Here is a 12,502-nt window from a genome sequence, read left to right as displayed (position 1 = left end):
GAAATGGAATGGCAGTGGGTGTTTCAGAGATCTTACACCTTGCTTCAAAGCTGGCCTGCTTTGGAGGAGACAAATAGGTATGTCGCCTTTTCAGCTTCCCTGCAATGTGCAGAGAAGGGGCAGGAGCTTTATCTCTCTCCCACCACCAAGTGATGAATATTTTCAATAGTGGCTTTAATTTAAAAAGTGTTGGGCCTTACAATAAAATCTCCCAGCCCCCTGCTGGCATTGTCCAGCAGCAATGAGGAAGATCAGATGAGCCTTCAAGCGTTTGACTTACTGAAAGCTGACCATCCTTTTCCTCAGTACTCCCTCCTCCCTTATCCCTGTTGACACATTCCTGCAAAAAGCCATCCAATTCCACCCCAAAATACAAGTGGAGCTGAGCCCACTCAGCCAACCTCAGCTGTACCTGTTGAGTGAGTGAACAGGATCCCTGCCTTAACACATGGGATATTTCATATGCCAGTCAATCCACTTGTGCTTCATCTCACTTTAAACACTCCTGCTTTCCAGAATGTTGGGTCCAAAGGGCAGAGTTTTAAATAATAAAAATCCTAAAGGAGATCTAATGCTTGAAATAAAAATGCTAAGGTGCTAATCAATTCCAAATACATATTTCATATATTAATAAGTAAGTACTTTGTGCCAGGCTCCAAATATGAGAAATTAAGGATGTGTGTATGATGACCAAAATCAGCCTTTGCTTCAATTTCCAGACACAGGACTGAGAAAAATAGGAAAGTCATCCACATCCATCTTTAAACACTCAACACTTTTCCCATTACCTAATAACAACTGTTATATCAACAGAGAAATTATTTTAAGAAATTATCTTCCTCATGTAGGTTGTGAGCTGAAAATATCCATATGCTATCCACAGCACTGGAGGAATTTCCACCATCCTCCCCACACCCAAGAGCACTCATGGGACCAGGGGCTGAAGAGCATCTCTGTATCCAGAAGGACTGAGATGGGTTTGCTGCTACTCTCAGGAGCGCCAGCCAAACCCTTTGAATGCAGGTCCAGTGGTAGACTGGCTGGAAGAAAAACTGAATTTTATTTTCACTTTCCTTGCTGTGTTGTCTTTCATAGCAGAGCAGGGCTTCAAGAGTAAGGTGCTGTCTCCAGGAGCACAGCAAATCTCTTCCCAATCCTCTTGTGAAATGCTCAGCAGAGGAATAGTTGAACACCTGAAAAATTCAAGACTTCAGAGACTTTAAATAAGAATCAAAATTATTAGACTTTCACCAACTTAGAAAAAAAATCCAACCCAACCTCAAAAATCTCTTCATTTAATTTTAATTTCTGTTTACTGGGGATTAAAGTTAAAACAGTCTCATGAGAGTTCTCAGTCACAGACTAAAATGGAATGCCTCTCCCTGGAAGGCCAGCTGGCCAGGGTCCTGCACACCCTGATGTGGTGCATGGTGTCCCTGCCCATGGCAGGAGGTTGGAACCAGCTGATATTTAAGGTCTCTTCCATGCCAAAGCATTCTGGGACACCAGGAGGGTGCAAAGAGGGCTCCTGTTACCATTGATGGAATGTTTCCACAGCCAAACTGTTGCCACAAGGATTCCATCCCAGGGTGCCCTGGTGACCTGGGGTCTGTTAAGACAGTTGATGGATCCTCTGCCAGGAAGCAGATGCAAAGTGTCCATCTCCTCTGTGTAGTGTACATCTTCTCCATCCCTGGTGGGAGCAGAAGGTGATTTGCTGACATTTATGAGGAAAACTCTTGGCTGACTACACAGGTAAGTGCAGACTATTTTTGAAAAGGTTTCTGATGCTGAGGGGCTGTTCTGGGCTTCTGGCCCAGCAGCAGGTGTCTGAGGCTCCAGTACTGAACTTGTACAGAAACTGGTGACTCAGGGATGGGAATCCTGAAGCAGGGGTGGTATTAAAGAGAACAGGTATTCCAGAGAGGTAATCTCCTCTCTTCTCTTCTGGTAGGTTTGGAAGAGCATCATTCTCTGAGCCGTAGAAGTCAGGGTTTTGTAGCAGTATACTACCTAAAGGAATCTAAGGGATCAATCGCTGCAGCTTCTCTGACATCCTTCTCTGATGCCTGTCCCACTTACTCTTCCAGTGGTTTTAGGTCATGAAACACCATGAGCACAGTGAGTACTTTACTACTCAATGCAAATCCTATACCTAAAACACATTGTCTGGGGTTCTTCCGTAAAGGATTGAAAGAGTTTGTAGCAAATGTATGGGAACAGAAGCCTATTAAGACTTCATGTAACTTCATGTTTTGGGAGAAGGAAGATTTTGAACCTCTCTGAGTGCTAGCAATAGTTCAGAAATGCTTACAGTGTGATAAAATTGTGAAGTAGTCTCCTAATTTTCAAGCCTTTGGGATACGCTTTTTCTTGGTGAGAGAGTTGGTAAGGGATGGGGGGGACTCCTTTTCCTTGATGACATGTGCTCAGGGAGGAGTGACCCATAGCACTATGTGATGTATATTCCAGCCTTTGCATGAGTGTCATCTGTACCCTTGTGCTTTCATTGGTGTTGCAAAAATGGGGGCCACGTTACCTTTACCCCCACAGAAAATGCTAAGGCTTTGCTCCCTCTTAGAATCAGCGAAAGCACTGTGGAAAAGCAGGGGATTCTAGTCAAGCCCAGAAATGGAGCAGGCTGCTGGCCCCTAGCACTGGTGGAGCTCCAGAGCCAGAACCAGTAGACTTCGAGGAAAGTGGTACACTTTCTTTTGAGCTTGGTAAGGACAGAATCTGCTTCTGGAGGGCTGGGGTCCACTCAGTTGTGTGCATTTGCCAGTCTCTAGGCCCTTTAGTGGGAAAGAAGCAAAATGTGGGATTTTAGGGAGCACCTAGTATGGCATCTGTAAATAGCAAGGCTCCAGACAAGCACATGGGTTTGTTACTGCACTGTGATACATTTACACTAGTGGGAGATGAACTGTGTAGCAAAGGTCCAAGTGCCAGTCAAGTACCTTAATGTCTACTCTGAGCAGCGGGCAGTCGCCGCAGCTGCCACTACACAGGATAGCAAACTAAGTTTGGGATCTCCCAGCTGGGAAGCAGATAGGGAAACTTGGTCATTAGCTGTGCCCCGTCCCTCAAGGGAACCTCTAGAGCATGGTCGGTAAAATCAGGATACCTGCTATGATTCCAGCTTTGTTTTGGTTTCTTTCCTGTGTGATAAACATTCCCGTGTTAGATGACTCTTATGTTGGTGTGTACCTCCTGCAAGCTGCTGCCATCCAACAGAACTGTGTGAGGAGCTCAGCCACTCGTTCTTGCAGAGGACAGGGCTGGCAATGCTCTCCTGTGGACTGTTGAGAGCAAAGCTGGAGTGAAATGTTGGACAAATTCCTGAAAAGAGGAGACCCAGGGCACAGATGAATCCTACCTCAGTCTGTTCCTCTGAGGCTGCCCATTTAATTCCTCTTCAATTTCTCATATTGATTCTAACATTCTGGTTTTCAGCTGGTGAGGAATTCCTAAGTGTCACAGCTGATTCTCCTGACTCTGAAGACATCAATCTAACTGGCAATGATTCTGGCAGTATTGTGGTAAGTAGTGAATGACAAGCTTCTCTCCATCTCACAGCCAAATTAGTTTTCTCTTGTACTGCCAGGCCTGCCTTCTGGCATCCAAGTGTTCAGAGCTGAAACACAGATCTGACTCACATACTTTAGATATAGCTCTCAGTCAACCCCAAATGTACCGGTGAATGCATCAGCACCTCTGAGTATCTTTTGCAGAGTGATTTAAAGAGTAATTTAAAATTTTTGTTGCTCTAAAACTTGCGTAGAATGTTTAGCAATCATGGGTAATAGAATAGAAGGTGCCAGTTTAAAGCTGAAGCTGTTCTAGAGATACACAAGATATAGGCCAGTGATTTAAAGAAAAAGGAAAGATGAGCACAGGAAGCCTTTGACTTCATAAATATGAAGTATTTAGCTGCAACGTTGATTTGAGGTACTCCTGTCACTTAGGTACCAAGCACGACTGTAGCTGACTGGGGTACTGACTGTTTATTACTCCAAGAAGTACTTAAAGTTTATTAATGCAGTTCTATTTTTTACTTCAAGAAGTATTTTACAAAGATCTGGCCCACATGGTAGTTTATCCCCTGAGTTTTGGGATGCCACTGCTGCTGTGAAAAGCAGAAACACGCAGCAGTGATGCTGGAAAAGGTCTTGAACTTATGGAAGAATCTGCATGACCCAGCTCCAATTCTGCAAAAAAAAGAGTGTAGGTTTGGGGTTGGATTTTTTTCTTCAGCAGCTGTTCATCTCATACAAAGGGTTTATGGCTATCACAGCTGAACTTGCCCCTTTGTAGGAGAAAGAGGGAAAGAAACACTTCCAGCCTAAATCCAGCCAGGGAACTGAAACAGAGGAGCAGGGTGGAAGGTGTTCATGTGATTCCTAAGTTACTTCTGTTTCTAACCCATTCTAGCAGTGGGAGCAGAACCAGCAGCACCCACTTTCCAGAGCAGCAGATAATTCAGTCCTGCTACTGGCTAGTGATGACGACGTGGAACCACGAGATAGTGATGGGTATGTGAGAGATAAAGGGTCTCTCCAAAGTGTAATTTCTGACATAGAGTAGAAAGATGTTTTTTGACAAAGTTCCTGTGTTCTGCTTAATTCTGTGTGAAAACTTCAGACATAGAATATAATATCCTGTCTGGAAGAGAACTCAGTAAAAAAAATTCTACCAAAATCCAGCAGAAACAGTTCTTTGTTCATGAATCCATTAATGAATGTATCTTATATTATGGCTTGAGATGTGCTGAAATGGTTGCAGTTCATAAGAGTTTTTGGAATAATTGTGTTGCTGGGCTAGGATGTTGCTAAGTCAGAGTAGGGGTTGTTTAAATTTCTGACATTCTATGTATCAAGAACACTTTATGTTTGGTGAAATTAATGGCTGCATGTTCTTTCTGGCTGTGTTCTCTCTCTCTAGTGCATGGTCATCAGGTACTCTTAGTTCTCCAAACTGGATGGATGAGTACTTAGAGGTAAAGACCCATGTGTTGTCATCATTTCTGGTTTGTGGGAGGGGAGTGGGGCACAGAGGGAACTGTGCAGCTCATGTGGCCAGTGTGAGATGCTGTGGGCAGCTGGCTCAAAGCACAGCCCTTGCTTTGGAGCTCCAAGCAGCTCGTCCCTCCAAGTCACTTCTTGGTGGTGTACCCTGAGGGGGAAAGTCCTGCCAAGGTGGCACTGGCAGATCTGTGGGTTCCTCATTCTTCTAGCAGCTACTGACAGATTGCAGATATTTGAGTTCTATTTGCCTAGTGCCCATAGAGCACACAACTGGAATTCTTTCCTCCCAATCCCTGTTCTGTCTTTTGGTTTGTTTTATGGTTGCAACCAATATGAAATTTCTATGGCTAACACAATTTAATTTGCTTGTTTCCAGATCAGATGATAATTCAGTCCTGCTACTGGCTAGTGATGAAGAGGAAGGAAGAAACAACAATAGGTATGTGAGAGATAAAATGTCTCTCCAAAGTGTAATTTCTGACATAGGGTAGAAACAGTTTTTTGACAAAGTTTGGGTTCTGCTTGATATTATGCTAAAATTTCAGACCTAGAATATAGTGGCCTGTCTGGAAGAGAACGACTTTGAAAAAAAAGAAACCCTAGCAAAATGCAATGGAAATTTTTCTTCTCTGTTCATGAATCTAGTAATTAATGTATTTTATATTATGGCTCAAGATGTGATGAAATGCTTGCAGTTCATAAGAGTTTTTGGAATAATTGTGTTGCTGGGCTAGGATGTTGCTAAGTCAGAGTAGGGGTTGTTTAAATTTCTGACATTCTATGTATCAAGAACACTTTATGTTTGGTGAAATTAATGGCTGCATGTTCTTTCTGGCTGTGTTCTCTCTCTCTAGTGCATGGTCATCAGGTACTCTTAGTTCTCCAAACTGGATGGATGAGTACTTAGAGGTAAAGACCCATGTGTTGTCATCATTTCTGGTTTGTGGGAGGGGAGTGGGGCACAGAGGGAACTGTGCAGCTCATGTGGCCAGTGTGAGATGCTGTGGGCAGCTGGCTCAAAGCACAGCCCTTGCTTTGGAGCTCCAAGCAGCTCGTCCCTCCAAGTCACTTCTTGGTGGTGTACCCTGAGGGGGAAAGTCCTGCCAAGGTGGCACTGGCAGATCTGTGGGTTCCTCATTCTTCTAGCAGCTACTGACAGATTGCAGATATTTGAGTTCTATTTGCCTAGTGCCCATAGAGCACACAACTGGAATTCTTTCCTCCCAATCCCTGTTCTGTCTTTTGGTTTGTTTTATGGTTTGGTTGGGTGATTTTGTTGTTTTTTTTTTGTTTGGTTGGGGTTTTTTTGTTGTTTTGTTTTGTTTTGTTTTGTTTTTTCTCCTCTTTACTTCATCTAATGTCAATTTTCCTGTTTGGGGAAAATGGAGGGAAAGAAACACCTCCAGCCAACATCCAGTTTGGAAACTGAAATGGGAGGAGGGAGGAGGGTTTTCAGGAGGTTCTAAAGCTGCCTCTGTTTCTATCATGTTCCAGCAGTGGGAAGAGAACTAGCAGCAACCTGTTATTTGTTCTCAGGACAACAGCTATTTGGCTACTACTTTTAATGTTCTTAACCAAAATTAGAGAGCAATAGCCCAGCATTCTTCATCTGATCTGTTGTAATTGCCTGGCTAAGCTGGTGGTTGTATATGTAACACCAGGGCTGCACACCAGAGTCTAATTGTATTTTCTTTTTTCTATTTTCCCATACGCACTGGTGCAAGTTTATTGAAGGTGAGTTTACATTTTAAAGTTGATAATGGAATTGTTATAAATATAATCCTTAGGTTTTCTGTGTCCTTTCCAACCATCTTGAACAGCAACAACATTTCAATCCTTGTGGGGATTGAAACTGCATTTAGCAAAAAGAAAAAGAACAGTGCTAAAACCTCTGGCCAGTGTCTTAAAGAATGGATCCCATCTATGTCTGATAGCTGCTATCAAACACAGTGGAAAATTCCCACAAGAGAAGTTCTTGCTCAATACTTCTGTAGAAACTAACTTTAATTTGGTGACATTTTCTGTAATATATTTGATTAGTGCTTGATTATTGTTACATGGACACGGGTGTTGCAGGGATCATTGTTGCATGTGTATTCTGAGAATTGAAAAGCAAACAGCAGTTCTTACCTTTTGGGTGTTACCAGGTCATTAAAAATCTATCTCCTTTGAACTATATGTTATAATTTTCAAGTTAACTTAACACCATAGGACCACAGCAGACCCTGTTAGTAAGAATTGTGTGAGAGAGCTTCCCTTTATTAGGCAGATTTATTCACAAATATTATAACTCTGTGGATCTTATGACACTGAGACTCTCTCAGGTAACATTTTTAGCTGTTCATAGGGTGAACAGAGCAAATGTTCTGTGTTGGTCTGTAATAGAATAGACTCAATGTGTGGAAGAGTTCAGCCTCAATATTTAGGGAAACTAGTTTATTTAAGACTGATTTTAACCCAGCTGAACAGGGTCCATTTCAAATAGGAACCATTACAGACCATTTATAATAACTCATTTCAAGGGTAGTTCCAAGGAGAGAGAGAGTAAGTAATAGATCTAACTAACTGAAATTAAATTGCAGAGCGTGATCAACAAGGAAGCCAGCTGCTGTTGGACAGCTCTGTACTGAGTGATGATGATGAACATGAAGCAGCAGATGATGTGTCTGTGACTGATTCAGCATCTGAAGAAAGGGATTCATCAGAAGATGAAACTGGAAGTTCAGAGTATGTATGCCTCATGACATACCAGACATTGAATTTTGCCTTTTGTTTTTCATACAGACAAGACTAGGTTTTATTGCTGTGTCCTGGCTTACCTTTGAAACCTTTATTTACTTCATTTATTTCCCTCTCCCAATGATGACCACTTCCCATCTCGCATGATGATCCAATGATACCATTTTTACTTTAGGAGAGGAAGGCAGCCCAAGGCAGATGGAAAGCTTTGCACACAGCCTTAAAAATTAATTTAGAGGTATAGCAAGAGAGGGTGACTAGGCACAGACCATAGCTCACAATACATTACATTTTATTTTCATGCCAGGCTCTAGTGGTGCTGTTAGATGAGGAAATACTTTCATTGGTATTGATGGCTTGGCAGCAGCTGGACAAAATCTGTGCAGGTTTTAATAAAGCTGGTGTGCTTTGGATTACTGGAAGGCAAGATAGGAGAGAACTTAATATAAAAAAGGCATAATTTTTCCCTTTTATCTCAAGCTGCTCTGTTACAGCATGCACCTTCCTGCTCTGTTTAGGTGAGGCTGAGGAGCAGCACTTAACACTGAGCAAAGCCCTTCTTGCCAGAGCTGTCTGCAGTGTTACTCTGTAGTGTCAGGCCTTTTTCCATTCTAGAATTAATAATTCCCAGAGGACAGCTCAATGCTTTAGTTACAAAGCTGTTATTGAAGGCCTGTTGGACATAAATGCTGCTGGACCTAGACTGCCCAGTGCTGGAGGCTGCTGACACTTCAGATCCCAGAGCAGGGTGTCTGACTGCATCCTTCTCCCAGTGAAAACCAAGATGCTCTTTCCTTTGGGAGACCCACACTCATTACTGCACGCAGCAAACTGAGAGAGTTCAGGGTATGCAGGGTTCTCCAAAGGAAATGTGTCATGGCTGCTCAGTGCAGCTGGAGATTGCATGACATTTTATGTGCCAGTGACCCTCAGTGTGGTGACATAAACAGCCAATGTTCTTTCTGCTTCTGTTCTCTCTAGTGCTTGGCCAGCAGGTACCATCAGGTGCCCGATCTGCATGGATTTTTACCCACAGGTAAGGACCCGCCTGTTGGCATCTTTCCAGCTTTGTGGGTGGGGAATGGGGCACAAGGGGAGCTGCACAACCGAGCTGGCTGATGTGGGATGCTGTGGGCAGCTGGTTTGAAGCACAGACCTTGGGAGCTCTAAAAGTTGCTTGTTGGTGTAGGTAGAGGGAGAAACCCTTGCCAAGGAGGCACTGCCAGACCTATGTGTTCCTTATCATTCAGCAGTAACTGACACATGGTGTCAGATACTCCAAGTCCTATTTGCCTGCTTCCAGTAAAGCAGCTAACTCACATTCTTTCCTCTTGTGATTTCCTTTCTTCCAGATTGTGCAAAGTGGACGACTGATTTTGTCAACACTGTGTGGTCATGTCTTCTGCAGTCAGTGCCTCCCTTTTGCCCTTCAGACTGCCTGCTTTTGCCCAACTTGCAGGACAGATCTCACTCCAGGACAGTACCATCCCATTTATATATAAGTACTTCTATTTTTCAAGACAGTCTCAGATGGATTTGGGGGGATAGGTGGTATAATGAGTTTTTTTTCATGTGTATATAGTTTTTGTTGCATAAACTTTCATTTTCTCTGCTCATCTCTGCTCATCTATGTTGGATTCTGCTGGTAGACAGAGATTTCTTTTAACGGGTGGAAATAAAACCCTTGGTTTGATCAGTCAGAAGTGATTGTTCTTTTCATCACACTATAGTAACTGATTTTTGGGGGAAAATGCTGAAGGCATAAGCCTTGTAGTTCTTGTGATAGCGTGTGTTTTATAGGGGAAGGGAAACAGCCACTGCTTGGGGTGAGAAGGTTTTGTTTCTTAGGACAGACCCAGCTGGATATTTTGCTAAAAATGTCATTATTTCAGTGCTTTGAAGGTTGAAAGAGCAGCAGGTTGTGTGCACATCCAAAGACAACTATTTTCTTTGAGGATAATTAATTTGTATTTTTATAACAGCTTGTTTGTGGCCCAAGCTGCTTCTTGTTTTATCCCTGGTTATGATGTTCCAGTGATGATTGTCAGCTGATGACAAGAGCACTGCCAGCTTCTATGAAGCTCTTCCACTTCTAAAAAGCCTGTAAGCTTAAGGACTTAATTGCTTCAATATAATGCTTTATTATAACTGCTTCAATATTGCTTCAAAACCAGTGTACGATACTAGTAGTTATAGTTAGCTAGTTGTAAGTAATTCTGATTAAGCCCTTTAAAATATATATATATATATATTATTGCAACCAATTTAAATTAATAATTCATTTTATTTTAATAAATATATTGGGTTTGTCATCCTTTGTGCTGCTGGACAAAGTTGCATAAAGGCTTAATTACCCCTGTATAACCTTTTGGACATAAACCATTGACAAAGTCTGGTGCTCAAGACTGGATCTCAAAGTAAGCTCTTTGAGGAATTCAAAAAGCAAGGGAGTTCTTTCCACACCTTTTGAATTAATGGGAGGGCTTCTCTTAATGAACTTTGTCTGAAGCTCCCACTCTGCCTGAGACACAGGTGCCACACCCCCACTGTTGTCTCAGGTGTCTCACAGCAGCTGTGGACAAGCCCTTCACACCTGTGTTTCACCTCTGGGAAGATGTGCTGGAGAAGCCTGCTGGCCACAGATCCTGCAGGCACGGCTGCTTTACACACTCCTCCCACCAGAAACTTGATCCAAGGACAATTTCTGGGCATGAAAAGTACATGTTTAAGGAGGGATGGCAGCCCAACTTTGCTTGCTTTGTAAATAAACACCGGGGGTGTGTAATGCAATAGCACGTATACTTGGCCCCAGCTGGGCTGTTTCTCTATACTGTGTTGTTTTGGTGTTCTGGATCAGAAATCTGCAGGTTTGTTTTTGTACCAGCCACTCAACCACTAAACTGCTTAACCTTCCCTGCAGTCAGCGTCTCAGAAAAGCCAAACACAAGCAGCTCGGGCTGCATGAAAACATGAGCAGCAGACTGGCCTGAAAGCAAAAGGAAAGCTGTAATTTACTGGAAGGGAAGGTCCATTTTAAATTTACAGAAAAGAGCATATATAGAAACCTAACAAAAGCATGTAATGATTGTCTGGCAGGGACCAGGGGATGCTGCTGCGAGAAGTGATGATGTGGATCAGCTATCAGATGTTAAACATATTTTTTTCTTGGTCTGGTCATAATCTCATATCCTTGATGACAAGCACCTCTTCCTACTACTAAAACTGCAGAGATGCTGTTAGAAAAGCAAAAGTTCAGCTTGAATTTAAGTTGGCCAGAGATATCAAAAACTGCCAGAAAAGGTTCTTTAGATACATAAACAACAGGCAAAAACCTAAAGGAAATATTGGCCCTCTGTTAAAAAGGAGAGGTGAGTTAATCACCAGAAACACTAGAAAGGCTGGTTGTGAGGCAGAGGTTCTCAACATTTCTTTACCTATGTCTTTGCCAGTACTGATGCTCTCCCAATAAGCAATCAAGATCATAAAAACAGGGTTGATGCAGGAGCACAGACACAGCCAGACCTGTCCCAGCAGGGACCACTGCCACAGACTTGTGCAGAAGGGTGTGTGGTGGGGACAGGGAGACTTGGGGCCATGCTTTTTCCCTCTGCTTAAGCTCAGCCTCTGACAGACCAGCTAACGGAGTGGATTTCACTTCATTATTTTGCTTTCTCTCCCCCTTTTCCAGTCCAATTTCCTCAGTTACCTGTGGTCGAATCCTTCTCCCTCCCAGCTTTCTGGGTTTTCTGCCCTATTGGCATTTTACCCCTCAACCCTTTTTTCCCCACTGCTGTTTCTCCAGCCTTGCCTTTTCTACTATGCATTTCCACCCTGGTGTTTCATTTTCTCCTGCTCTGCCCTCTGTCAGTGTTCACCTTCCCTGCTCCAATCTGAGTAAACTGGTGCTAGCTCCTTGCTCTGACTGTCCAAAATTCTCAGCCAAATTTCATTAAGGGGTCAAGAGACCCCTTAATGAAATTGCTTGGACATCAGTTTTGTGCAGTAGTTGGCTACTCATTGTACCTGGTTCTTTTATGCTTCCAAGCTTAATTTTATGCTTTTTGAAAAGAGGCAGAACAGAAGTGAAAGGAAGATGCTGTAGGGAAGGCTGTAGCGGGGCATCAAGAGACCCAGTGCTGCCATGGCTTGGCATATCTGGGAGTCTCATTTGCTGCCTGGAAAATTTCAAGAGCAGATAAAGCCCTAAGGCTGTAAACAACTCAGTGTGGGACAGCTGACTGTGTGCAGGTGATAGTCTAGAACAGCTACTGTGATGTGTTCTTCAGGATATGAGAATCAGCTGGCAAAAACCAGGTATTTAGCTTGTTTGCTCTCTCTTTGATTCTTCACTTCTGCTAACCAATCCCTTGGTGTGACTTGTATCAGAAGGGCAATGGTGATATTGTTTCTTACTCTTTCTGCACCTAGGATTTGTATTTCCTGCTGCAAGGGCCACTGACATGTCGGCATGCCAGGCACAAAGGGGAGGTTTTGTCAAAGTATTGTGGCATGGCTTGCTCTGTTTGCCTCCCCTTCTTGCAGAAACCATACAGGAATTAGTTTCCATTATAGTTTCTAGCAAAATGCTGGTATAATTCAATTCAGTTCATATAAAAGCACTTACCAACAGCTACTTGTGTTCTTCTGACACTGTTGGATAGTCCATGTTTGTGTGCCTGAGAAATACTTTTACTTGGGGCTGTTGTGTCTTGCAATGGAAATCTGTCACTAAAGGCCCC

Source organism: Passer montanus, unplaced genomic scaffold (genome assembly GCF_014805655.1).
Source record: "Passer montanus isolate IOZ18808 unplaced genomic scaffold, ASM1480565v1 scaffold95, whole genome shotgun sequence".
Taxonomy (NCBI): Eukaryota; Metazoa; Chordata; class Aves; order Passeriformes; family Passeridae; genus Passer; species Passer montanus.
Note: the sequence above shows the minus strand (reverse complement) of the source record.